Consider the following 24949-nt stretch of genomic DNA (forward strand, 5'->3'; position numbering starts at 1 on the left):
TTGAATGGTGGTGCAGGCTCGAAGGGCTGAATGGCCTACTCCTGCACCTATTGTCTATTATCTATTGTCTATTGTATCTACGTAGATTTCCGCCAGGTGCTCCAGTTTACTCCCATAGTGCAAAGGTGTGTAGGTTAGGTGGATTGGCCATGCTAAATTACCCATGGTGTTCAGGGATGTGAAGGTTAGGTGAGTTAGCCATTGGAAATATAGGGTAAGGGGATGGATCTGGGTGGGATGTCTTGAGGAGGGTCAGTACAGACCAGTTGGGCCAAATGGCCTGATTCCAAACTGTTATGATACTATGAGGTTCAGAGCTGAATGGCCCTGTTAGAACCTAAACTGCCTGTCAACATGCAGGTTATTGCTTAGTAAACGTCGCTTGGCAGCACTATTGATGACACCTTCCAACACTTTACTGACCGATTGTGGACTGATGGAGCAGTGACTGACCAGGTTGTACTTGTTCTGCTTGTAGATGAAGGTGGATCATCCACTCAGTACATCTGGCTGCAGGTGGTTGCAAATGCTTCAGACTTGACTTTTGCACTAATTGCTTGGTTCTCCAACGAGTAAGAATGGAGATATTTGTGGATCTGCCTCCTTCAGTAAGTTGTTTGCCTACCACCATTCACTACAGGTAGTGGCAGGATGGCAAAGCTAGATCTGATCCATTGGGTATGGAGTCACTGAGCTATGTCTATTTCATACTGCTTCTGCTGTTTGGCACACATGTAGCCGTGTTTTGTAGCTTTACCAGGTTGACACGTCACTTTTAGGTCAGGCTGGTGCTGTTCTTGGCATACCCTTCTTCATCCAAGCCATGTTGATCTCCATGGCTATGGTTAAGTGGGAGATGTGCCATGCTGAGGTAACAGATTTTGTTAAAGATCTGCTGCTGCTGATGGTCTCACGTATGCCGAAACCTGAAGTGCGACATTTGCTCAAGGTTTATCTCACTTAGCACAGTAATAGTGCAGCACAACTTGATGAGGGATATTTTCAAATGTTCAGACACTACTTCATATCTAAAATGGCAGTGCCACAGTCACTGCTACCAACACTGTAACCGGCAGATACATCTGCGGCAAGAAGATTGATGAAGATGAGATTGAGTATATTTTTATTTCTTGTTGGCTCCCTCACTATAAGCCACTGACATAGTCGAGCAGCTACGTCCTTTAGGATTCGACAAGCTAATAGTGGTGCTGTTGAGCCACTTTTAGAAATACACTTTACCAAACAGCAAGGCTGTCCCTGAATCTCTCTGAGCATCGTTTAGATCAGAGTGGTGCTGGAAAAGCACAGCAGGTCAGGCAGCATCCGAGGACCAGGAAAATCGATGTTTCAGGCAAAAGCCCTTCATCAGGAATGGAGGCAGGGAGCCTCCAGGGTGGAGAGACACTCATCTGAGCATCGACCATTCTAAGCTGAACAAAACAAATACTGTTTGTGGATTTCCTTCCACCCACGATCATAACACTAAAACAAAATTGACAAGGGAGTCATGGAGTGAGGTCAGGAAGAAAATACCTTTTGGTGGTGGGGTTTGTAGGTGGTGGAAATGTCGCAGGATGATGCGTTGAATTCAGAAGTTTGTGAGGTGGTACACGAGGACTAAAGAGACTCAATCGTTATTGTTGTTGGGGGAAGGGGGCTTCAGGGCAGAAATGGAGGAGATGCACTTGAGGTCATCCTTAATTACGGAGAAGGAGAAACTATGATCCCTAAAGTAGGAGGATATTTGGGATGTCCTGCAGTGGAATGCATCAGCCTGGGAGCAAATGCAGCAGAGGTGGAGAAATTGGGAGTTTGAGATAGCATTTTTGTAGAAGAGTAGATGAGAGGTGGTAGAATTGAGGTAGTTGTGGGAGTGGAGTTTGAAATGGATATCATGAAATGCTCCTCTGATGCTGCCTGACCTACTATATTCTTCCAGCTTGACCTCTATTGACTCTGACTTTCAGCATCTGCAGTCTTTACGGGTCTCCATTGTTTCCAAGGATCCTGTTAGCCCTAATTGTGCAAAGCTAGCAACAGCACTTCAGCTACGTAGACCAATTTCCCCAATGTGTTCTTGCAATCACTGTCTAACCACTGAAATGTATTGTCTGACCATTGAACAGCGCAAACAGTTAAATGATCAAATCATTCTCCAGTAGAATCCTGCCTATGTAACTAGGAAGGAACACATTTTGCAAGCACTCAAAATGATACAATGTTGACAGGCTTCAAACTTTCATAACACACATGAACAGAGGAAAACAAAATGAATTTTATCACATACTTGAAGCCATATCCTACCAAATAAGCCATAATTAGCACCAAATATAATTTATATGCTTGGTGAGACAGATGCACTAGTTACCTGCAACCATTGTAGGCAGCAGAAGCGAGGTAAAGATTCTAGGTCCCTGGAAGATCTCTCATATGCTCTGCTGTAGAGGACTCAAATTACCATCGCAATGATGTAGATGACAGAAACACAATGCCATCAAAACCATGGTTAATAGTTTTCAAAGGTCCTTTATCGGGTGCCACAGCAGTAAAGTAATCTAACAAGAGTTCCATGATTTCTAAAAATCTTCCCAGGAGTGGTGGCAGTGGCACTGCAGAGCACAAATATATCGATATCTCGGCACTGTCACTCTGCCAGTTGTTGTTGGCAGCCAGTCCAGATTGCTGCTATCTATGCCAAAATTGTGCACTTTAGGCCCAGAGCTTCTTGAAGCTGTTCTGCAAGTGAACAAACAAAGAAAAGGCTGGACAGTCTCAGGAGGCGTTGCAGTATCTCTGAAGCAAGAAACCAAGTTAACGCTTTGAGTCTGGCATGACTGTTCTTCAACACTCTGAGGGTGAACTGCAGTCACCTCGAGTCAAAGCCTTCTTCATGTTGGCTTTTACTTCTGCATTGTGGTGAAACAGATGCTGGAATTATGTAAGTAACCAAAGAAAGTGAGATGGGGGACCACTTTGAAATGGGGAACTGAAAGTGTGGTTCTTGTTACTGCAGTCAGATGTATGATCACCCTTCCTATCCATGCTAGTAAAAACTTTCTGGGTAGCCTCCTTTCAAGACCATCCTGCTTTGACTCAACTACTCAGTTGCTGGCAAGGCTCGATGGCATTTTGCAGCAGAAAGCAGAGGACCACAGATCTTTACATTCTGTCAAGTGCATCAGAGTATCTCCAGGCAGCCCAGACAGAAGTTTTCTTTAGTTGCCAATGGTCTGTTCTACTAGCATTGACTGTGGCAAACAAGTTTTAATAATATGCATACTGCCCATATGTGCATGGATTACATAGCAGAGATATCAGCAATATTGTCTACATATCTGTCATCTAGTAGCCATTTTTGTCTTTGTGACTCAATCGCAGTTGTCACAGTGGTCTGAGAGAGGATGAAGGCACCGTTCCATTGCTGAAGACAATGGGCATTGGCCTTCATGATTCACTGCACAGGGTCACAAACCAGCTACATCTTAAAGGAATTGAGCCTCTTTCATTTGTGGTACATCTTTAGGTTGATATGGTTTCCGCAAAGTAAAAGTACTTTAAGTAGCACTGTTGGTGGGATGAGGGGAGACTGCTGCTGAACATGAATTCAGACAGGTGTAATTAAGAGAGTGTTAGCTCACATGTAACCTGCATATTTCACTGAGATACTCTTTCATCCATTTCACTTTTTTTTTCTGGGTGTATTCCAATATGAATTTGCTGGAATGAAAAGGAAAATCATGTGTGGTCTTTAAACCTATTCAAAATGATAATTTCCTAATGTTGTGGTAAAATTAGGAAGTTTAATTGTCTCCAAACAGTTTCATTATCGCCCAAACCCGCCATAAGTCTTAACCCTTAAACTATCACAATTTGCTCGAGGCTAAAAGTAGACATATATACCTTTTCAATTTTAAATATCTATTCACTAATGAAAAGCACTGGATATTGCAGGTAACTTCTTAAAATGTTAAAATTCAATGTAGTAAGAGGAGAAACCTTTGAAATCGAATCCTTCACTGAGTCAAGTTCAATGGGTTACTTATTGGAAAAGCATTTTAGGAATTATTTCAATTAATTTTCAAAATTTCAATGGAATATTGATTTGTATTCAACCATAGTGGTTAAAAACAGGCAGAGAGAGAGTTATTAGTGATACATTGCAAGTTCATGGTTCACTCAACTAAAAGCAGAATTATTAAGAGGTAAAAATCCTTAATCATCAATAGGTTAATTCAACAATTTAAGTAACAGATTCCCACAGGCAACATTTATCCTACAGATGAGCCATTAAATGTTTGCAAGAATCGCTGCAAATCCCTTTCAGACTCAGGAATATTTCTGAATTCTGTCCAAATTGCAATCTAATTATTCCATCACAAGTTGCATTTGGGCAAATTGCTCAAAGAACAACTTTGAATCTCTAGAACCATAAAACAGTTAAAGTTAAGTTTAAACATAAAATCACAAATTTTACATCTCCCTTACCAAAGTGTGGATCAGTATCTCAAGAGGTTCATGAGTTTACATGCCGTGCTTGGAAGCTCCGAGGTAGCAATGGCCTCCAAGGTCTCTAACTGAGTTGTAACAACTGTGCTTCTGGGAGTGAGTGAATAGAAGCCTGTGGGCGCGCATTGGATACCTGAAAGAACTGGGGGAATATTTGCTGCAATATTCCCCCAGTTCTTTCAGGTCTCTATTCACTCACTCCGACCATCTCTTTTCTTGTGGGTCTCCCACATGATCCCTGCAAATCTCATGTACCTGACTGATGAGTTGCAGAGATTTTCAAAACTCAAAATGGACTCAAGGTGGGAAAAAGTTGGAGAAGCATTAAAATAAAGAGTAAAACTAAGTATCATGTATACTCTTGTTTTAAAAAAAAATCCAGAGATTGACTTTTACATGACAAATATTTGCAAGGGGATGACATGCATGTTCATTTTGGGTCCAAGTGAAATCTGAACAAACCGTCGCACAGTTGTTTAACATCATGTGGATCTTCCTGACCTTCATAATTCATAGTTATTTCAGTATAATCCTTCCACAAGAATCTTCCTCAGTAGCATAAAGTGATTTGATATTCAATATTCTAGAAATAATTCTTTTACAGCATTGGAAAGAAGATCATTTCATATGACTTAAACCTGACAATGCTGCTAGCATGTGCACTTGCATATTAATGCCTTTTAACAATTTATTTGCTTTTTAATATTCAACCAAAGTTTTTCAGATGCTATCTCAACAAGGCTTATTTACACACAAATCTCAGGGGTGAACAACACTTAAGATTGCCAGGAATAACTATCCCGTCGGTGTTGGCTGGTCTCACATCACGAGGAGAAAGTGAGGACTGCAGATGCTGGAGATCAGAGTCGAGAGTGCGGTGCTGGAAAAGCACAGTAGGTCAGGCAGCATCCGAAGAACAGGAGAATCAATGTTTTGGGCATAATCTCTTCAAATAGCAAATAGAACATTACAGCGCAGTACAGGCCCTTCAGCCCTTGATGTTGTGCCGACCAGTCATACCAATCTGAAGCCCATCTAACCTACACTACTCCATGTACGTCCATATGCTTGTCCAATGACGAGTTAAGTGTACATAAAGTTGGCGAATCTAATACCATTGCAAGCAAAGTATTCCATACCCTTACTACTCTCTGATTAAAGAAACTACCTCTGACATATGTCCTATATCTATCACCCTTCAATTTAAAGCTATGCCCCCTCGTGCTCGCCGTCATCATTCTTGGAAAAAGGCTCTCCCTGTCCACCCTATCTAACCCTCTGATTATCTTATATGTCTCTATTAAGTCACCTCTCAACTTTCTTCTCTCTAACGAAAACAGCCTCAAGTCCCTCAGTCTTTCCTTGTAAGACCTTCCCTCCATACCAGGCAACATCCTAGTAAATCTCCTCTGCACCCTTTCCAAAGTTCCACATCCTTATAATGCGGTGACCAGAACTGTACACAATACTCCAAGTGCGGCCGCACTAGAGTTTTGTACAGCTGTAGCATAACCTCATGGTTCTGGAACTCGATCCCTCTATTAATAAAAGCTAAAAACACTGTATGTCTTCTTAATAACCCTGTCAACCTGGGTGGTAACTTTCAAGGATCTGTGTACCTGGACACCGAGACCTCTCTGCTCATCTACACTACCAAGAATCTTACCATTAGCCCAGTACTTTGCATTCTGGTTACTCCGACCAAAGTGAATCACCTCACACTTGTCTGCATTAAACTCCATTTGCCACCTCTCAGCCCAGCTCTGCAGCTTATCTATGTCTCTCTGTAACCTAAAACATCCTTTGTCACTATCCACGACTCCACCGACCTTAGTGTCGTCTGCAAATTTACTAACCCACCCTTCTACGCCCTCATCCAGGTCATTTATAAAAATGACGAACAGCAGTGGACCCAACACCGACCCTTGTAGTACACCACTGGTAACTGAACTCCAGGATGAACATTTCCCATCAACCACCACCCTCTGTCTTCTTTCAGCAAACCAATTACTGATCCAAACTGCTATATCTCCCGCAATCCCATTCCTCCGCATTTTGTACAATAGCCTACTGTGGGGAACCTTATCAAACGCCTTGCTGAAATCCATATACACCACGTCAACCAGTTTACTCTCATCTACCTGTTTGGTCACCTTCTCAAAGAACTCAATAAGGTTTGTGAGGCACAACCTACCCTTCACAAAACCGTGCTGACTATCCCTAATCAAATTATTCTTTTCTAGATGATTATAAATCCTATCTCTTATAACCTTTTCCAACACTTTACCAACAACTGAAGTAAGGCACACTGGTCTATAATTACCAGGATTGTCTCTACTCCCCTTCTTGAACAGGGGAACCATATTTGTTATCCTCCAGTCTTCTGGCACCATTCCTGTAGACAATGACGATTTAAAGATCAATGCCAAAGGCTCGGCAATGTCCTCCCTGGCTTCCCAGAGGATCCTAGGATAAATCCTATCCGACCCAGGGGACTGATCTATTTTCACACTCTGCAGGACTTCTAATACCTCCTCCTTGTGAACCTCAATCACACCTAGTCTAGTAGCCTATATCTCAGTAATCTCCTCAACAACATTGTCGTTTTCTAGAGTGAATACTGTTGAAAAGTATTTAGTGCTTCCCCTATCTCCTCTGACTCCACACACAACTTCCCACTACTATCCTTGATTGGCCCTAATCTTACACTAGTCATTCTTTTATTCCTTAAATACCTATAGAAAGCCTTAGGGTGTACCCTGATCCTATCCGCCAATATCTTCTCACGTCTCCTCCTGGCTCTTCTGAGCTCTCTCTTTAGGTCTTTGCTGGCTACCTTGTAACCCTCAAGTGCCCTAACTGAGCCTTCACATCTCATCCTAACATAAGCCTTCTTCTTCTTCTTGACCATAGATTCCACTTCCTTCATAAACCACGGCTCCCACACTCTACAGCTTCCTCCCTGCCCGACAGGTACATACTTATCTAGGACACACAGTAGCTTTTCCTTGAATAAGCTCCACATTTCTAATGTGCCTATCCCCTGCATTTTGCTTCTCTATCCTATGCTTCTTAAAACTTGCCTAATCGCATCGTAATTGCCTTTCCCCCAGCTGTAACTCTTGCCCAGTGGTATACACCTATCCCTTTCGATCACTAAAGTAAACATAACAGAATTGTGATCGCTATCACCAAAGTGCTCACCTACTTCCAAGTCTAACACCTGGCCGGGCTCATTACCCAGTACCACATCTAATGTGGCTTCGCCCCTTGTTGGCCTGTCTACATACTGTGTCAGGAAGCCCTCCTGCACACACTGGACAAAAACTGACCCATCTATTGTACTCGTACTATAGTGTTCCCAGTCAATATTTGGAAAGTTGAAGTCCCCCATGACAACTACCCTGTCTGTCTCACTCCTATCAAGAATTATCTTTGCTATCCTTTCCTCTACATCTCGAACTACTCGGAGGCCTATAGAAAACTCCCAACAGGATGACCTCTCCTTTCCTGTTTCTAACTTCAGCCCATACTACCTCAGTTGACAAATCCCCAAACATCCTTTCTGCAACTGCAATACTGTCCTTGACCAGCAATGCCACACCTCCCCCTCTTTTACCATCTTCTCTGTTCTTACTGAAACATCTAAATCCTGGAACCTGCAACAACCATTCCTGTCCCTGCTCTAACCATGTCTCCAAAATGGCCATAACATCTAAGTCCCAGGTACCAACCCATGCTGCAAGTTCACCCACCTTATTCTGGATGCACCTGGCATTGAAGTAGGCACACTTCAAACCAACCTCTTGCTTGCCGGTGCCATCTTGCGTCCCTGAAACTTGATTTTGGACCTCCCTACTCTCAGCCTTTTCTATACTTGAACTACAATTTTGGTTCCCATCCCCCTGCTGGATTAGTTTACTCCCACCCCAATAGCCTTAGCGAATTTCCCCCCCCCACCAGGATATTGGTACCCCTCTGGTTCAGATGTGATCAAAACAGATCCTCTAGATTTCTCGTTAACATCTCCCAGATGCTAGTGACAGTGGGTTATGAAATCTCATTAAACCTCAAGTTTAAGTATCCTTGAAACTCACTCTCAAGAGCCATTCTGTCATGGAATGCCTCAATGACTACTCCTATTCTGGTTGATCATCCGTCATCCTAGGTCTAAACTTTTCCAATTAACCATTAACCGTTCCTAAAAGATTGTTGCCTTATTTTCTGGAAGTGGGCTATCACTGACAAGAAACTTAAATGGAATGGCAATAAACACTGTCGCTACAAAAGCAAGTCAGAGATTGAGAATACTAAAGTGACCAAGTTACCTCCTGACTCCATACTGTACCATCTGGTGAAAAGAATTTACGCAAAGAATGAAGTTCCAACAACATTCAATGAACTCAACAACATACAAGCAGCCCGCTGGATCAGCATTTGCTCTGTCATCCAACATGCATTGGCAGCGATATATACCATCAAAAAGATGCAATGAAGCATCTTGCCAATGTTCATCAAAAGTACATTTCAACCACTTGAAAGAGTATGGGCAAAAAATTGCACAGGACCATCACCTGCAAGTTTTTGAAGTTACACACCATTCTGACCCGAATGTTACTTTAGTACCCACTCACTCAAAATTCTGGCTTTGTGAAAGAGAAATCACGTATAACCAATTTGTTGGACTTACTTGAGAAGGAACATATTTTGTGATAACATTGGAACACAGAAAATTGGGCCCACTGAAGCTGTGCTGCAATTCAACATGGTTATGCCTGATTATCTATTTCAATGCCAAACTCCTGCTCACTCCTCATCCCATTTAATATCTTTAGTGTCTGGTAATCTATTTCTTTCTTAAATATGTTGTGTGACTTGGCATTCACAACATTCTGTGGTAGAGAATTCTACACATTGACCATCCTCTCAGGGAAGACATTTTCATCTGAACTGGCATATCGCGTATCCTGAGACAGTTTCTCCTTTTGTTTTGGTCCTGGCCAGCAGAAATATCTTTCCAACCGGCTGAAATTTTATGTGTTTCTATATGTTTCAATGAAATCCCGTCTAAATGTTCTATATTCCAGTGAATACAAGCCCAGATGAGCCAATCTCTCCTCATATAATGGTCCTGCCATTCTCAGGAATCAGTTTAGAATTGGGAAGTGAACATAAATGTACAATGTTTGGTTGGCAAGATGCAGTGAGTCGTATGCCACAGTTGTCTTCCGGGGTTGAACTTCTTACAATTTATATTAATGATTTGGATGAATAGACAAAGTTGCTGAATTTGCTGACAACACAAAGACAGGTTTTTAAAAAAGCAAGTTGTGAAGCAAATGGAGGCTACAAAGGATACATGGTTTAAGCTAGTCAGCAAGTATCCAATAAATGGGGCATAATGTGGGAATGTGTAAAATTGTTCATTTTGACACGAAAAATAAGAAAAAAAACATATCATGTAAATGGTAAGAGATTGTGGAGCTGTGAGATGCAGAGGGTGTGGTAATGCAAAAAGTCAAAAAGGTTAGTGTGCACGTACAGCATGTTATTATTTATTATAGGGAAGCTGAATACGTAAGTAGGGAGGTTATGCTCCAATTATACAGGATATTAGTAAGGCCACATCTACAGTACTATGTACAGTATTTATTATTTAAGGAGAAATGTAACTGTATTAGAAACAGTTCACAGCAAGTTTACTAAACAAAACTAAGCAGTTAGTCTTATGGCAAAACATCGGACAGGCTGGGCTTGTATCCATTCCAGTTCAAAACTGTTAGCAACATGTGTAAGATCCTGCAGGTTCCTGTCGGGGTGCATGTTAAAATAATATTTTATTCTGAGGGGATCTAGAACTTGAGTTCACTGTTTAAAAATAAGGGGTTGCCAGTTTAGGAAAGAGATAAGGAGATGTTTTTCCTCACAGAAGGTTGTGGGTGTTTGGAACTCTTCCCTAAATTGAGCTAAAAGAACAGGCCTTGAATAGTTATAATGCTAAGGTCGATATTTTGTAAGCAAGACAGTGAAAGGTCATCAGGTGTAGGCTGGATTGTAGCATTTGATCAGCCACTCTCACTTAATGGCACAGCAGACTTGAGCGCCAAGAAGCTTACCTCTGCTCCTAATTCTTAAGTCTATACATAAAAGTCTTCTATGCTGAACCTTTTCTTGATGCTGTAAAAGACTTACATGCATAAGTAGAGGGAGAGCAGTAGCTGGGATAGGACAGCAGCAGGAGCAAAGAAGAAGTCTCAATGTAGCAGAAGCAGGTCTCATTCTCCTACTCCTTTGTTTACTGTTACGCAAGTCTGTTCTGTGTTGCAAATCCCCATGAATGCCTCGGAGGACCCCTGTATGAGAATTGCTGGTTAAGTACCACAAACAAATATGATACCAATTCCTGCTGCAAAATTTCACAAAGTTAGGCCAGTTATGCACAAAGTTACAATGATAGCAATCGAAATAGCTAAAGTTAAATCAGATTTATTCATAAAAGCAAAAAAAGGTATTTTCACATTGTTGTATGTAAAAGAAAAGATAAATTTTAAAGAAGTTGATTACTTGTCTTAAAAAGTGAACTCCTCAGGAATGACCTTTCAAATGCCAGTTACACAATCTTACAGGTGCAATTATGATAATATGATTCATGAATGACAGTTTTCACATTTTTCTCCTTTACAATATAATTTGTTTCCCATGTGACTGATGTCCTATAGGTTCATTAGAAGAGCCTACCATTAGAAGAGCCTGAATTCACATATTTTGAAACTAAACTTAGAGAGAATCTGCTTATGATTTTTGTTGATTTCACTTTCATTAGGAAGTCTTATTGCAACAAAAGCAGCTGAAGGAAATTTGAATACAAGGGTGCATGTTTAAATTGAAATAGTGAGCAGCTAGCAAGAATGTCATATAAGTAACAGTAAAATGCATTTCCTTAAGGTTGTTTAAATTTATCTAATACTTCACTGAAATTTGCAAAAGGGGGAGGGGTTTCATCAATCAGTAACTTGTACTTTGGGAGCTCAGGAAAGGAAACTACAAGGGAAAATGTGGATTTTAAGGACCTGAAAGTGAGAATAGGAAATGGAAAGGTATGCTTCAGGAAGGGTATCTCAGATTGAATAATAGGCCAGTTAGGTTTTATTCCACGATTCAAGAAATTTGACCCACAGTAGTGAAGAAAGAGTGACATAGTTCCTGTTAGGATGGTGTGCAGCTTGGGAGGGAAACTTGCAATGCGGTGAACATTGAAGATTAAGGAGAGATGATTAGATTGTTGGAGGTTAATGTTGCTGTAATTGTGCGGTGTAAATGTTACTTGCCACCTGTCAGAGTAAGCCTAGATGTAGTCCAGGTTTTTGTTGCATACGGACACGCACTGCTTCAGCATCTGAAGACTTGTGAATGGTTTTGAATATTGCGCAATCATCAATACATTTATTTACTTTTGCCCACATGATGCATGAAGTTCATTGTTGAAACAGTTAAAAACAATTGGGCCAAGGACAGTACCTACCCAAGGAAACCCTGCAGTGGTAATCTGGGAGTGAGGTGACCCCAACCATCTTCCTTCGTGCTGATATAGCTCCAAATAGGAGAGAAAATTCTCCCCGATCCCCATTTATTCAAGATTTTCTTCATGCCATGCTTGTCAAATGCTGCCTTGATATTAAGAGCAGGTCACTCCCACTTCCCCTCCCTTCAAATTTAGCTCTTTTGTTCATGTTTGGACCAAGGTTGCAAGGAGGACAGAAGTTGAATCGCCCTGGTAGAAACCAAACCAAGTCTCTCTTGATGGGATAGTCAATGACCCCTTACATCTCCTGATGATTGTCAGTAGACTGATAGGACGTAAACTGGCTAGGTGGGATATGCCTAGCTTTTCATGAACACAACATACCTGGGCAATTCTCCACATTGCTAGGTAGGTGGTAGTGTTGTGACAGTACTGGAACAGCTTCACTACAGGCATAGCTAATGCTGGAGCTCAAGTCATCAGTATTATTGCCAGAATGTTAATAGGGCCCAAAGGCATTGTGCCATACAACATGAAATACAGTGTCCTCAGGTAGACAAAACTTTGACTCCATAATGACTGTGCAATGGTCATTCCTACCAATACTGTTTTGGAAAGATATATTTACAGCAGGTAGATTGGTTAGGACGAGGTCAATTAAATTTTTATTTTTTGTTAGTTCTCTCAACACATGCTGCAGACCTAGTCTAGCACTTACATTCTTTAGGATTTGGTCAACTACCTAATCACTCATGTGCATGTGCTAATAGTTCTGAAGAGTGTAATGTTGCATTAAGCTTCATTTAGCCTTGTAATGAAAGACCTGGGTGGGGAAAGGCATAACAGTTTTGGATCTCAAAGGAACCTTGGATAGTATGAAATAAACTGGCAGATGTTACACCTTCTGTGATTGCATGGAAAAATGCTGTAGGAGTGTGGATAGTGTAGCGAGTAGAGGAGTGCATTTTTATTCTTCCTGTCAAAGTGAACAACTTCAAACGTTCAAATGACATTCCATTTGTCAAATTTTTGTCCACTCACATAACCTCTCTATGTTTGTTTGTATCAACATCCAATGTTCAATGCACAGCAATCGACATCAACACACCAAACTCTGCACTGACCTCTGTTCCAGAAGATGCTGACATGTACATGCCTCAGAGGGTTGCACAGACGTTAAGAAAATTAGACAGAACGCTGGTCTGCATCATTAATATGTTATCTTCACAACATATTTTCCGACCTATCACAGTGTCATTGCAAATTTATCAACCAAGTTTACAATCTATTTATCTATGACATGAATACAACACAGTCCCACATACTTACACGTTCTGGATGATCAAGTGATTGGATTCCCACAAAGTCATTCCTGTTCTTCACTTTCATTTTTCAAACAAAGCATAAGTTGGCTCCCACAGCTGAAGTGGTATACTCAAAACAGACCAAAAGCAAAGGTACACCTCCTAGTCACACTTCACTGAACTCCCATAGTTAACAAACTCCAAAGATTTCCACACTTTGTCAGCTGCACTTTACAGGCCCTGTAACTTAGATAAATCAGTTCTACTTTGCTGTTCAGAAGCTAGTTCAAGTTAGTTCTCTAGTTAACTAACTGTTCTCTATAAAGAGCTTATTTTGTTTAGATATGCAAAGAGAAAACAAAAGATTAATTAAGCCAAAATCTACGGCTGTTCACCCTTTTACATTCCTGTTCAGTGACATCCCTGACAATGGCACCAGAGAGGCAACGTACAATCCTAAAGTCATGTCTACAGCCACTGAAATATCTGTTTATTTCCCTAATAAATTCCCTTCCATCCTGGTTTATTCATCCCACATTGCCAAAAATATGTGGAAATATTGAGTGAACAATCTTATCCTTCTATCCTTGCCATGTCTGCACTAAAATTACATAATTTTGAAAAACAAAACTAACCTGCCTTTAACTAGAGAAATAGGCTTAAGAAAACCATGGTAGCTAGAAGGAACTTGACAATATAGCCTCAAGCTCACTGATTTTCAGAAACTTATCCTGTCTTTGAAATGCTCTGGAAATATAAGGAGCTTGCAAAAAGGCAACGATGGTGTGAGAATTCAAGTTTAAGAGCAAACAGCAAATGGGAAGAACAACGTCAATGGAACACAGTATAATTGACTGCTTTGTAGAACCTTTGATTTCTTAAGATTAACTTATCACTATTTTGAGCTTTGGACTTAGAAAGGTCCTGACTTATAACACTAGAAGTGATTTTGTAGACTGCTTTCAGTACTGTTATGAATAATGACGGATAATGGGAGATGATGTGCAGAAACCATGTAATCCTTTGTTGAAGGTGCTATGGACTAGATCAAACCCCCTCAAAATATTAAGATAGTCGAGATCCTAACTTTTTTCTTATAAAATAAGTAAATGTAAGGTGCTGCAATCAGGATGTAATTTGATAGGTCAAACTACCAGATCTTGAGCAAAACACCCTTCAGATTAGATTACTTACAGTGTGGAAACAGGCCCTTTGGCCCAACAAGTCCACACCGACCCGCCGAAGTGCAACCCACCCAGACCCATTCCCCTACATTTACCCCTTCACCTAACACTATTGGCAATTTAGCATGGCCAATTCACCTAACCTTCGTTCAAACATTATAGTTAATACAACAAAAGAAAGAAGAACTTGAATAACTTAACTCTATTGCACAAGTTAACAGAATAATAGATACAGTAACTAATACTATTTACTGTTCCAATCAGGTGCTGGCAGGTGGGACTAGATTTGGTTGGGATATCTGGTCGGCATGGACGAGTTGGGGTCGAAGGGTCTGTTTCTGTGCTGTACATCTCTAAGACTCTATAACATCCCAAAATCACACCCTTGGCAAATGGCAAATTCAAATAGCAGATAGTCTCACAAGCAGCTCTCGCAGGAAGAGAAACCCCTAGCTTTTGGCTGTTACCAAAGAGGGATAAAATAGCTTCCACTTCAAGATCCGAACAGCCACTGCTGAATACCAATACGAAAAATTCTGGTTCTGTGGGAGCTGTTCACTCTGGTGGCTCTGGTTCACTACTTGGAACCTCTGCCTTAAGACATCTCTTCAAAAATCAAAAGATCAAAATACACATCTTAAAGCCACAGTATCACTAAGGAAAGTCAGGCAGTCTCAGGCACCCCAATGTTTGTTGTCCTACTAGTCCATATTTACAAAAAAACACCGACAATCAAATTGCAGAAACCATCACACCTCTTTGCATAAGCAACAAAGAACTTAACCAATCCACAACAGTCGACCAAGGAGAATTAACAGGATTTCCTTTTGTAGTAAGTCTTTTGACTTATCTGCACTTGTTTTAATCTAGGTATCTGTAATTTCTTATTCATAACTACATGTTCACTGCTAATGTTGTGCAGACATGTTAGAGTATAGAAGCTACTGTTGCTGCTTTCACTCCAGTTAAACAATTTGCAATAATAGTTTAAAAAGCTCTCAAGGTCATCAAACTGACATGGTGTTCACTTTCTCAGTCTTTATGCCACGTATTGACATGGGGGCACCTCTAATTGCAAACCACTCTTGTTAGGAGGACTATGAGTTGTGTCACACCTAGAAGGCGTAAGAGGACTAGATCACCAAGCATGATTATTCGCCACTGTTTGGGATATGGAGTTGGGAACCATTCTGGAATAGTTAGTTGTCCAAAGACAGATCTACATTATCTGATGTGCCTTTTGTTACAGATCAGCCACCGCCGTTACTGAATGCTTTATTCAATTAACACTGGTTTATGGAAACACCGGCACAGAGGTCCCATACCAGTGTTGAGGTCTTCTTCGGCAGCGGCTTCCAGGCATTCCAGTGGCCTGACAGTCTCGACCCAGCATGGCAGTCTCAGCCTGGCACAGCTGTTATGTTCTCCTGGAGGAAAGGTCTCGATTTGGCAGTCTTGTCCCAGCATGGAGGTCTTCTTCAGCATTCCAATGTTCATCGTTTAACGGGCTTTCTTCAAACTAAAATTGATCTAAAATGAACTTTGCCTTAACGTTTACATTTTCTTATCTATGATTTATTCCATTAATACAGGTGCCGTGGAGTGGTGACTCAAAAATGTTTTTTGTAAAAATACACGTGACAATAAATTGCTATTCTATTCTATTTCTAAAAGACAAGCATCTTGCTCTGATTAAGCACTTGCCATAGAAATGACACTCGTTGGAGAAGGAAAACTGTTCAAGATTGAACAGATGCCAGACAAACTGCCAATAACTATTCACATGCAGGCCTGTAAAATATTTAAATATTCTGGAGAATGTGGGTGAAATGTGAGTAAAGAGAGATGGAAATGTGACTGGCAAGCATGAATATAGTTTTTGTTCATAAATTACTACTTCCTTTATTGACCATGTACATAAAGTAAATTACTAAATGCAAACATGTAGAAGTAACTTGTGCACAGTACTTTTTAATGAAAAGGGGAGTGCTTGGAAAAGTGTATCTATACTTTGTATACCTTGCTTGCCTTGGTCATGTGACCTCTGCTGTAAGTTGTTTTCACATTAGTTTGAAAAGCTAATAAAACAGACTACATGAAACTGTCTCCACAAATGCAGCTAGATTTATCTATTTTTGGTTTTGCTTTCAGATTCCAGGATCAAGAGTATCTTGCTTTTGTTGCTAATTTGAGACTTCCTTCTCATGAAATCTGCTGTTCCCTGCTTGAGCATTCATGTGCTGCAAGTCTGCATTATTTGTCAAATACCTGATTGGCACTGAAATTAAGAATTAGCTCCACCTCTGTATAATTTAGATTGTCACATATAGAAGCAAATGGTTAAACAACTTCCATTATAGTTGACATGTTTGACTATACTGAAAGCAAGTCACTGAATTTTTTTTTTTGGAGATAAGTCAAACAGCAGAGACAACTACAATTTCTTGCAGGGACTGTCTACCAAAGATATAATTAATACATCAGTTCTGGATAGACTGCTTAAGCCAACTAATTTTAAGACTACAGTAATACTGACCAGTGTAGTATATTTTTCTTTCCAAAGTAAAATAATTAAGCCAAAAAATTGTTCATAAATAGAGACATGGAGGAGAAGGTAGTTTTAATCTTGGCTACACAATCTAGTTAACTTCATTTTCTTATTTGGAATGCTAAAGAACTGGAACATATATTTGTTTTGCATCTTCTTTGAGATCTAATTGATTTTTTTCAGTAAATCTTCTTATCCCCTCAATATTTACTGAACTAAGTGAAATGTGAGCTGACTCAATCTGACGTCAATAAAAGCTGAAAAAGATTAATTTTATTTTATTCAGTTCATGACTTTTTAAATTCAAGAATTTTTTTTAATGACAGTTTTAATAAACACATGAGCAACAATAGCAGCAGCTCAGCGATACGATTGCACTCCAGCCCCAATTTCATAAGACATTAATCACATTGCAGTTATTAAGACAGTTTCAAAGCTCTTTCAAATGTAATTTCTGTACTCTTGGAGCAAACTATGCATTTCATTTTAGAATGAGACAATACATTGTGATTTCAGGAAGAGAAGTATGGATAGATTGATACTTGACTTGTAACCCAACTTGCAAAACATTTAAACCTACTTCTCATAAAATGTACAAACAAAGAATTTTAAAAGGTTACATTTTATCATCAATACAGATGTTAAGATAAATTTCATGGAAAAAAATAATGATTGGAATGTGAATCCAATAACAGATTTATTTTTCCAAAAACCACAACAATGTTAAAATGTTCGATTGTCAAGGTCTTCGAAATTGATCATTACATATATTCAGAGTCAGAAATATAACAACATCATATCATTAAGAAAATCAAGGTTTGTTTCTGGAGCAATTAATAAATAAGTTTTAATGTGCCAAGGTTGCTTGGTTATAAGTTTGGTTGATTAAAAGTTTTATTCTTTTCAAGAAAGGTGAGATTCATGGGACATTTATTGAATCAACTTCCAATGTCTGGTAAAGGAGAATGTGTGAGTGAGACTAATTTACTATTAAAATACAATGACCAACTGAGAAAGGACATTAAAAACTGAAATGGAAACATGTCGACAGAATTGTGACCCATGCAGCTGCTTTCTCTGCTTGCTAATGAAATTGTTTCATCTGCTCTTCACACGAGCTGCAATATTAATTACTGAAAGTTCTATGATGTAATATTACTTTTCATATTACACCTTAGAATGATGTTTTAAAAAGCTCGTTTGATTTTTTGTTTTATTTAAACATACCAAGCTCATTTTACTGACTAAATTCAAAGATTTCAAAAATAAACATTTTCTTTCATTTTCAATTTTGCTTTTTTTTAAGATTAGATTAAATTCTCTACAGTGTGGAAACAAGCCCTTCAGCCCAACTAGTCCACACTGACCCGCTAAAGAGTAACCCACCCAAACTCATTCCCCTACCCTATATTTATCCTTGACTAACGCACCTAACACTATGGGCAATTTAGCATGGCCAATTCACCTGACCTGCACAGCTTTGGACTGTGGGAGGAAACCCACGCAGACACAGGAAGAATGTGCAAACTCCACACAGACAGGCGGGAATCGAACTCAGGACCCTAGTGCTTTGAGGCAGCAGTGCTAACCACTGATTCACCGTGTCGCCCATAATTCTTTCACCACAACTTGAAAACAATATAAATTGAAACAAAGAATTCATACTGCTGAGAATATCTATTTCATGACTCCTGTTTTAGGATAGGACTTTAGCTTCTGGAAATTTAAGTTTTCACTACAGAAAACATGGGGTGGGGGGGGGGGGGGTGTAGTGGGAAAATCTAATTTGAAACTACTCTACACCTGTTGTGAATACAAAGAAAATAAAGTTTGGGATACTATTACATTTAAAATGTCAGAATGTGAGAACAGGAAACCTGTGCTTAATGAACCAGTTCACAACCTGGCGTTCGAAAGTGGAACAGCTGTAAAGACATTACTTTTATTTAGTAACATTTAACTGTTTTAGTAAACTTAATAAATTCTGTAAAATATATGAAAACATTTGTACCTAGAATGGGTCTTGTAGCTAAGTAGGACTTGTAAATTTTAGATTGGCTGTTTTAAACTGAGTTTATAATTTTAAGTCTCAAGTCAATTAAAATTAAAACTTAAGTGCAATTCGCAATCTTCCAACAGCACAGGGCTGCATTTAACACTTGAATAAGAAAAGGAGACAAAGCAGATCTTTCTGACTTTAGATTTGACAGGAAAGCATTTTGATTGGCATCCACTGATTTTAAACTGTGCTACTGATGTCTGTCTTTAGCAGTTACATTCAATGTGGATTCTCTCACCAAACCTCATTTTGAATAGCACAATCATGTAGGTATGCAACATTCTGTGAGGTGACTTCTCCCAGTCCAAGCTGAAACGGCTGGTGTGCACCCCCATCAAATACAGCTGAATAGCACAAGGCTATCTTCCTGCCCAGTACAATGCAAGTCTGGTCAAAATGAATCACCAATTTCAGAGTAGTTTCATCTGAAAGATGATAACCTTGGATAGAACTTTGCAATCCAAATTGAGCAGTGATCTTGGCCATTTAATTTTCTCTCTCCTTCATTTCTGCTTGTACAGCAGCGTGATGATATCTTTCCTCATGGATTTGGATATACTGCTGGCTAGAAGCATGCCCAATACATGTCAAGCACGTCAGGATACAAAGGTACTCTAATTGGTGTCCAGCTCATAGTGGCTCTAACTAATGAACTGAGTAAATGTCAGATGGTAGTTGGACTAGGCTTTCAGTGGTGGACATCTCAAGACTCAACATACACGATGGATGCCATTTCCACACTGTGACATCAGAAGTTATACAAATAATTGTTAAACAGGAAAGAAATGTAACATGAATATCATTACCCAGTAGCCTGCCACATTTACTAAGAAATGTGCAGCTTGTTCGTACGGTATTTCCACCATAAAATGTACTTAGCTGTATTACTGCGGTTAACTAGAAATAATAAAATGTACAATACATAAGTTTCATTTATTCATTCCTGTTCAATACATTTATTTATAAAAAGACGTAAACTTGTAACTTGGGTGGGAGAGTTGCTTGAAAATCAATGCAGCAAACATGCAATTCAGTTTTTAAAAATTTAATTCCTAGGGTTGATAAATACATGCTTATGCAGGATACTGCCTATTTAACAGGATGGCTTGAAAGAGAATTAAGCTATAAATTGAATGCAATGCTGTCAACTTTCCCATATGCTGAACAAGTACTGATGTAAGATACCGCCTCTGCATGCAACATCGTTATTAATAATAAGAATTCACTCAATAATCCTTCAGCATTGGTATTAATGGACTCTAATCTAAAGCGTCAGCAAACAATTTTATCAACCATTGATATCATATATGCTTTACTTAAATAATTTTCCATATCGACTTCAAACATAACATTATGCAGATGTCCATTAGACTGGTTGAAAAGATGGGGACTGTGGTTGGACTGGACAATGGGATTGGGAACAAGAAGAAACAACTCTGTCAGATGTGGAAGATGTGGCTTTCCATTTATTCTAGGCTGTACTAATTTATATTATGCACTTGAAAACCTCACAACCATACGTGAGAATACATTATAATTTCCTTAAATTCACAGCTGTGAAACTTCCTGGTATGATTCATTTTCCTAATACTGAATATTAATTAGATTAACCCCACGATCACATCATATCAAAGCAGTTTTCTGTTTCATTGGAGCTAGTACGTAAAAAGCATTTAGTTATACAACCAGAGCTGCACACTTACAAATTTATGAAACACTGGAAAAGCTTGACTAATGTAGCACTGTACAGAATCTTAGTCACGTCTTATTCATTGGTATGTTGGGAAATATTTAGAACATAGAACATTACAGCTCAGTACAGGCATTTTGGCCCTCGATGTTGAGCTGACCTGTGAAAGCAATCTGAAGCCCATCTAAGCTAAACTATTCCATGATCATCAATATGTTTATCCAATGACGATTTCAATGCCCTTAAAGTTGGCGGGTTTACTACTGTTGCAGGCAGAGTGTTCCACGCCCTTACTACAATCTGAGTAAACCTACCTCTATCTATCACCCCTCAATTTAAAGCCAAGTCCCCTCATGCTTGCCATTACCATTGGAGGTAAAAGGCTCTCACTGTCCACCCTAGCTAATCCTCTGATCATCTTTAATGTCTCTATTAAGTCACCTCTTAACCTTCTTCTCTCTAATGAAAAGCACCACAAATTCCTCAGCCTTTCCTTCTAAGACCTTCCCTTCATACCAGGCAACATCCTGGCAAATCTCCTTTGTACCCTTTCCAATGCTTCCACATCCTTCCTATAATGCAGCGACCAGAACTGTACGCAATACTTCAACTGCAGCCACAGAGTTTTGTACAGCTGCAACATGAACTCATGGTTCTAAAATTCAATCCCTCGACCAATAAAACCTAACATACCGTACGCCTTCTTAACAACCCTACCAACCCAAGTGGCAACTTTCGGGGATCTATGCAAATAGACTCAGAGCTCTCTGCTCATCCACACTAGTAAGAATCTTACCATTAGCACAGTACCCTGCGTTCCTGTTGCTCCTTCCAAAGTGAATCACCTCACACTTTGCTGCATTAAACTCCCCATTTGCCACCTCTCAGCCCAGCTCTGCAGCTTATCTATGTCCCTCTGTAACCTGCACCATCCTTCCACACTGTCCACAACTGCATCTGCAAATTTACTAACCCATTCATCTACGTCCTCACCAGGTCACTTATAAAAATGACAAACAGCAGTGGCCCCAAAACAAATGCTTGCTGTACACCATTTCTAACTGAATTCCAGGATGAACATTTCCAATCAACCACCACCCTCCATCTTCTTACAACTAGCCAATTTCTGATCCAAACTACTAAATCTCCCTCAATCCTATGACTCTATTTTCTGCAATGGTCTACCATGGGGAACCTTATCAAATGTTTGACTGAAATCCATGTACACCACGCCAATCACTTCACCCTCATCCACCTGCTTGGTCACCATCTCAAAGAACTCAAGGCACGAGGCACGACCTACCCTTCACAAAACCATGTTGATTATCCCTAATCAAATTATTCCTTTCTAGATTATTATAAATCCTAACTCTTATAATCCTTTCCAACACTGAACCCACAACTGAAGTAAGGCTCACTGGTCAATAATTACCAAGATAATCTCTTCTACTCTCCTTCCTGAACAAAGGGACATTTGCTATCCTCCAGTTTTCTGGCATGATTCATGTAAACAATGACACCCAAAGGCTCTGCAATCTCCTCCCTGGCTTCCCAGAGAATCCTAGGATAAATCCCATCAGGCCCACGGACTTCTCTATTTTCACACTTTACAAAATTGCTAACACCTCCTCATGAACCTCAATCCTGTCTAGTCTAATAGCCTATATCTCAGTATTCTTCTCAACAACATTGTCTTTTTCCTGTGTGAACACTGACAAAAAATATTCATTTAGCGCCTCTCCCATCTCTTCGGACTCCATGCACAACTTCCCACGACTGTCCTTGACTGGCTCTAACCTTGTTCCAGTCATTCTTTTATTCCAGGCATGCCTATTGTAAGCTTTAGGGTTTTCCTTGATCCTACCTGCCAACAACTTCTCATGTCCTCTCCTGGCTCTTCTAGGCTCTCTCATTGGTCCTTCCTAACTAACTTGTACCTCTCAAACACCCAAGCTGAGCCTTCACGCCTCATCTTAAATACACCTTGTTCTTCCTCTTGACAAGAGATTCAACTTCTTTAGTAAACGACGGATCCTCCCTGCCTGACAGGTACATACTTATCAAGGACGTGCAGTAGCTGTTCCTTGAACAAGCTCCACATTTCAGTTGTTCCCATCCCCTGCAGTTTCCTTCCCCATTCTATGCATCCTAAACCTTGCTTAATCACCTCATAATAGCCTTTTCCCCCAGCTATAACTCTTGCCCTGCGGTATGTACCTATCCCTTTCCATCACTAAAGTAAACTGAATTGTGGTCACTATCACCGAAGTGCTCACCTTACTCCAAATCTAACATCTGGCCTGGTTCATTACCCAGTACCAAATACAATGTGGCTTTGCCTCTTGTTGGCCTATCTACATACTATGTCAGGAAACCTTCCTGCACACACTGGACAAAAACTTACCCATCTAAAGTACTCGCACTATCGCGTTTCCAGTCAAAATTTGGAAAATTTATTAAATAACAACCACCCTGTTACTTTCGCTGCTTCCCAGAATCATCTTTGCAATCCTTTCCTCTATATCTCTGGAACTTTTTGGAGGCCGAGAGAAAAGTCCCATCAAGGTGACTTCTCCTTTCCTGTTCTTACCTCAGCTTATGCCCGAAACATCGACTCTCCTGCACCTCGGATGCTGCCAGACTGGCTGTGCTTTTCCAGCACCACACTCTTCGAGTCCTCATCAAGCGTCCTTTCTGCCACCATAACACTATCCTTGACTAACAATGCCACACCTCCCCTCTTCTATCACCTTCCCTGATCTTAGCGTTCATTGTTTCGGCAGCAGTTGGAGTGGGAGGAGCGACTACAAGGACCAGCGGCACAACGGAAAGGTAATTTAAAAATATATAAACTTACCTCGGGAGTTTTAGGTACATATCTTGTCAGTGGCCGAATCCAGAGACACTATACGTGTACCGTCTCCCATCCGATCCTCCTCTAACCAAACAAAGGACTCTAGTGTGTTGCAAAGGTAAGGCGTTTCAACTGATATTCCTTGTATCTCATGTGATTGATTAAAAGTTTACTATTAGTTGGTTAGTTGAACAAGGTCTGCGTGGGTTTCCTCCGGGTGCTCCGGTTTCCTCCCACAGTCCAAAGATGTGTGGGTCAGGTGAATTGGCCATGCTAAATTGCCCGTAGTGTTAGGTAAGGGGTAAATGTAGGGGTATGGGTGGGTTGCGCTTTGGTGGGTCGGTGTGGACTTGTTGGGCCGAAGGGCCTGTTTCCACACTGTAAGTAATCTAATCTACTCTCGGTCAAGTTGGCATAAGACCACAGAGAAGTACTAATAATTGTTTAATTCATAAATGTGTGTATAAATTAATTAAATAAGTAGAGATGGCTGGACAGGTGATGTCTGTAGCTGTATGATGTGAGAGCTGGCTGATCCCATTATGAATGGCAATGACCACATCTGCAGCAAGTATTGGTTGCTCGAAGAACTCCAGATCAGAACTGATTATTTGGAATCTGAGTTTCAAACACTGCGGTATATCCGGGAGGGGGGAAAGTTACCTGGACGCTTTGTTTCAGGAGGCAGTCACACCTGGCAAATTATGCAATTCAAATTCAGTCAGTGATCAGGAAGAACAGGGTGTGAGTGTAAGTGAGGTAGGTAGGGGGATTCTGAGATCAGGAGTGGAGGAGCCTCAGCCCTCGACCTTATCCAACAGGTATGAGATTTTTGCTCCCTGTATGGATGGGGAAAAGGGCTGTGGACAGGATGAGCCAGCTGAGCACAGCACCATGGTGCAGAAGGCCATTCAAGAGGGGGGAGCAAAAAGACAAGTAGTTGTTATCAGGGATTCTATAAATAGGGGGACAAATAGTATCCTTTGAGAGCTGGATCAGGAGTCCTGCATGGTGTGTTGCCTGCCCGATGCCAGGGTGCAGGACATCTGCGAACGGCTTGAAAGGATATTGGAGCAGGAGGGGGAAAATCTAGTTGCTGAGGTCCACGTTGGCACAAACAACATAGGCAAGGCTAGGAAGGAGGACCTGTTTGGGGAGTATGAAGTACTAGGAAGGAAATTGAAGAACAGGTTCTTGAGGGTCATAACCTCTGGATTACTGCCAGAGCCACTTGCTAATTGGCATAAGGATAAGAAAATTAGGCAAGTAAACACGTGGCTAA

General features: G+C 40.4%; 1 protein-coding gene across 6 annotated transcripts in view; it reads right to left on the reverse strand.

Annotated features, from left to right (window-relative positions):
* The window catches only part of trappc9 (trafficking protein particle complex subunit 9), a 663479-nt gene that overhangs the window by 259381 nt on the left and 379149 nt on the right, over window positions 1-24949 (reverse strand). The window lies entirely within an intron of this gene.

The sequence above is a fragment of the Chiloscyllium plagiosum genome, unplaced genomic scaffold (genome assembly GCF_037043375.1).
Source record: "Chiloscyllium plagiosum isolate Xiang-an unplaced genomic scaffold, Cpla_swu_hap1 HiC_scaffold_4, whole genome shotgun sequence".
Taxonomy (NCBI): Eukaryota; Metazoa; Chordata; class Chondrichthyes; order Orectolobiformes; family Hemiscylliidae; genus Chiloscyllium; species Chiloscyllium plagiosum.